Here is a 5,268-nt window from a genome sequence, read left to right on the forward strand (position 1 = left end):
ATATAGGTATTTAAAGGGAGAATTTTAGATATTTCTGGTCACGCAATTAAATTACTTTCAGACAAAGTAATTAGAAAAGTTATTTAAATACAGATTCAGTGATGCAGTTAGTAATTAATTAGTCTTTTAAACCACTTACCCAACTCTACTACACCCGTAATAATGATAGAGTCTGATTTCCTTTAGTGAGCAGATGGAGAAGAGTCAGTGAAGAGATGAATAAAGAGAAGCTCTGTCAGGTGTCTGCATTAACACCACTAATCTAAAACAGTAATACTGTATTCTCTCTCACACACACACCATTACTGCAATACTGCAGGTAGGATTACTATAAACTTATGTATATATGTATACAGTATATCCACCACACCACTTCTGTAGACTATATACCGACATAAGAAAGTGTGTGTGTGTGTGCATGTGTGGCTGTTATCTGTCCTCCTGATAATGCCAGTGTTTCCAGCTCATCCATCTAAGAGTGGTATTAGTCAGCGCATTTCTTCATCTGGGAGACACACGACAAGTGGATTAGGACTATTGCCTCAGAGGATGTCATTATTACAAGAGCTTTATTCTAATTTTCTGTTTAATGCTTTAGAAAAGTTTGGAGATGACGCTAATGCACAAAGCCTATTTGGGAGGGGGAGTCATTCAAACTAACTTTTATACTCGCATTACTTTGAAGGCAAGATGCTTTTTATGCGCAGCTTAGATTTCAGAGGATTTGGGGATTTCTAATGTGTGGTTTCAGGCTAAAGTAAGAATATACACATTTATCTACTGTAATGCTCTCCAAATCTGGAATATCATTTGAACTACCGTTATTTGATAACGATAAATAGAAATGTCTCGGAAAATAACTAGTAAAATATTATTTACTGTCCTCATGGCAAAGATAAAATAAATCAGTTAGCAGAAATAAGTTTTTAAAACTATTATGTTTAGAAATGTGCTGAAACAATCTTCCCTCTGTTAAACAGAAATTGGGAAAAAATACACATGGATGTTAGTAATTCAGGGGGGGCAAATAATTCTGACTTCAACTGTGTGTGTGTGTGTGTGTGTGTGTGTATATATATATAAATGGGGTGTAACAGTTCACAAAAATCACGGTTTGGTTCGATACGACACAGTGTCATGGGTCGCTATGTTTTCAGCAAAAAAGACAGAGGATTTCTCTGATTTAATTTTTTATGTATTAAAACTAACATAAAAAAATGATCTTGTTTTTTTTTTCTTTTACTTTAAACAGCGATAGATAGAGCTATACTTTTGGGGTTTCTGCTTAGCATCAAATAAACAAATCCTTTTATATATGCAAAACCAAAAAACTGCTTATAAAAACATAAATATAATATTGTAGTAGTTAAACAAATAAAAATAAAAGAAAAATGTAGTTTTTATATGGAACTCAGTTTCAATCTTTTTTTTTTTTTTCAGAAAGATGAGTGTCCACCTTTTCCTTAGACAGCACAGATCTGCTTGATTTGACTGTCACCTGCCATTTCAGTGGACCTGAAAGCAGGAATTATCTGACTGAAATGGGCTTATGAAGGAATAATGTAACGGGGCTCTATTACATTTAACATTTTCTTAAAACCCAAAATTTCCTCTACCGATTAGGGCTCCATTTACACTAATGCGTTTTCGTTTCAAAATGAATAAGTTTGGCTACGGTTACGCCATCCGTCCACACTACGCCGGAGTTCTCGAGCGTCGAAAATGGAGCGTTTTGAAAATGCTGGAGAGACCGTTTTCATTCTGAAAAGCTGCTGCTCCATCTCAGTGTGGATAAGGCAAAACGGAGACATCTGAAAATGGAGGCGGGACTGCTGAGATTCGCTACCTGATTGGAGCTTTTGTGTCATTGCCTTCGTCACTGTAAAGGGGCTAATAATTTTGTCCCTAAAATGGCTTTCAAAAAATTAAAAACTGCTTTTATTCTAGCCGAAACAAAACAAATAAGACTTTTTCTAGAGGAAAAAAATATGATCAGACATACTGTGAAAATTTCCTTGCTCTGTTAAACATCATTTGGAAAATATTTTAAAAAAGAAGAAAAAAATCTGAAGGGAGCTAATAATTCTGACTTCAACTGTATATATAGAACCTGTTGATCAGTTCAATATGTGGGTGTCACAGTAAAGCTGCGGTCACACTGGACTTTTCTCGCCATGGACTTCTATTCAAGCACACGCAAATGCGTCAGAGCAGAAACGCAAGCTCATGCCTCAAGAATGCAGCTTTATGGCGCTTATTCAGCAAGAATGCAGCTTTATGCCACGGGCACACTCAATTTTGAGCATGCAAAATTCTGTTGAACAGCGCTGCAAAAAAGGGTGGGATTAAACTTGATAATTAGACAAAAGCGAGCGATTGGTCCATGTTTTAAATTTCTGTACAGAGAGGCCATGTTTTGATCCTCGATTGGTCTCACGCAGTCAAGCGATGCAATTTCACAGGTCAGAGTTCACCAAGCTAGAACTTTTCCACGCAGCGACCTACGAAACTTGACACACAAGCTTGTGTTTGCAATGCAGCAAACTGCGAAAGTTGTTTCATGAGCTTGCATTTCCGTCTGCCGCATTCAGTATATGAATGGAAGTCTATGGGGAGAAAAGAGCAGTGTGACCATGGCTTTAAGGGTCTAAATACTTAGAACCTATGATATTTCAGCTTTTTTTTTTATAAATCTTCAAAAATGTCAACAAGTCTATGTGTTTCTGTCAATATGGAGTGATGTGTGTACATTAATGAGGAAAAAATGAACATAAATGATTTTAGCAAATGGCTGTAATATAACAGAGTGAAAAATGTAAGCGGGTCTGAATACTTTTAGTACCAACTGTTTATCAAACAACCAAAAATTTTTTTATAAATTACAAAATAAACTCAAATAGGTTTTGATCAAGGGTGAACAAATGAAACAGAATTCTCTTTTTGTGTGTGTGTGTGTGTGTGTGTCTCTTTAATACACAATAAAAATAAAAATAAAAATCACACTATTTTAGCTTGACTATAAATATATTTCAGACTGTAGACTATGCAGATGCCACCTAAAGTTCTTCTCAGTCTACAGGATTTACAACCCAGGAGCTTAAGAAGGTCTTGTTTTTTTTACAAGCTGTTCACATTCTGGCAGTAAAAAAATGATTACAACTTAAAAATTCTTAGCCTGTAAGTTAGTTTATTTGACAGAAAGTACACGCTGTTTTGCACAAAAAGCTATTATAACGTAATGTATGTATGCAAATGACAATGCTGGAATAGGTTAGTTATATATTGTACTATACTATTTTTAGGATGTTTGAATCCATTCTAAAGCCTGAAATTACCTGTAAAGTAACGCAAAAAATTATGAGGACATTTAAACCCTGTTAAGATCATTTATTAAAACAAAATAGTTTTTAAAAAGTTTGCTTTTGCTTTTTTATTGAGACTCATGTTTTTAGCACTTTTTTATTTGAGAGCGATATATTTCTAATCAAAGCAATGCCATTTTTAAATATATAGGAATTGTAATGCAATAATAATTGCTAAATGAACTAATAAACCTTCCTTTTATTATACTTCGATTAGGTCTTTTTTTATCTTTCTTTAAATACATACTATATCTGAATGACATTAAATGATTCAGTCCAGTAAATGTTCATCTTGCAAAAGTAATCAACATTTTTGTACATTCATATCAGTGTATAATTTGCAAACAAACAAACAAATTAATAAACAAACACACTTTTAAACAAACTAACCAACTAAGTATCTATCTAACTAACTAACTAACTAACTAACTAACTAACTAACTAACTAACTAACTAACTAACTAACTAACTAACTAACTAACTAACTAACTAGCTGACAAACATAAAACAAACAAACAAACAAAACAAACAAACAACTAAACAAACAAACCAACTTACAAGAAAATAAACAGTCAAACAAATAAACGATCATACTAATTTACAAATAAATAAATAATCTCACTAACTCACTAACTTACAAACAAGCAAACAAACACAGACAGACAGACAGACAGACAGACAGACAGACAGACAGACAGACAGACAGACTAACATAAAAGGGTTAAGTCCAGTAAATGTTCATCTTGAAATAGTTATATAAAGGTTTATATTCACATCAGTTTATAATTTGCAGCAGCAAAACAAATTAAGACATAAAACAAATTAATAAACTGACTTACAAGCAAACAAATTAATAAACACACCTAATCTAACTAACTAACTAACTAACTAACTAACTAACTAACTAACTAACTAACTAACTAACTAACTAACTAACTAACTAACTAACTAACTAACTAACTAACTAACTAACTAACTAACAAGCATACACATTAATAAACTAACTAACTTACAAACAAGAAAACAAACAGACAAACAAACAAATTAATAAACGAACTGTTCTCTAAATGCATATATGAATAACATAATATGGTTCAGTCTTGTTAATGTTCATCTTGAAATAGTAATGAAAAGGTTTACATTCAAATCAGTTTATAATTTGCAGCAGGAAAATAAACAGACAGACAAACAAACAAACAAATACATGAATGAATAAAGTAACTCACTAACTTACAAACAAACAAATAAGCATGAACCAAAAACTTCAACAGTCAAAAAAAGCCTTTTACTTGCTATCAACATCAATAAGACAACACAAAGCTTTCATCAGATAGAGTACAACTAGTTTCTCCTCAAAGTTGTGATGGCGACGATCATTTCAGGGCTGTAATAAACATAATACAGTCGGCTTTATAGGGTACAACGATTGAGATAAAGACTGACATGAAGATGAGGATCTTTCTTTGAACTCTTCTTTTCAAGTTACTTTAATAAAGCGTAGAGTAGGGGAGCTCCATTCATCTCTTTATCGTCTGACAGCGTCTCTGGGCTTTGCTCAATGATTCATGTGCTCTTGGAGATTTTATAAAAGCACACGGACAGATAGAAGCATCATATTTATCTAGCCAGACAAGAGTGTGAGCAAGAGATGGGAGTAACTACTGTAACTTTAAATACATAACCATAAGTGTGACTCTTTCAAACCTCATTGGTTTTATCCAGTCTTTCCCTTTGAGTCATTGAACCATCATAAGCCGCTTTTCCTCTGTTGTGATAGAAATCAGAATATTTCTGTGTGGAGTTTGCATGTTCTCCCTGTGTTGGTGTAGGTTTCCTCCCGGTGCTCCGGTTTCCGCCACAAGTCCAAAGACATGTGCTACAGGTGAACTGGATAAGCTTAATTGTC

This window comes from Danio rerio, chromosome 9 (genome assembly GCF_052040795.2).
Source record: "Danio rerio strain M-AB ecotype USA chromosome 9, GRCz13ab, whole genome shotgun sequence".
Lineage (NCBI taxonomy): Eukaryota > Metazoa > Chordata > Actinopteri > Cypriniformes > Danionidae > Danio > Danio rerio.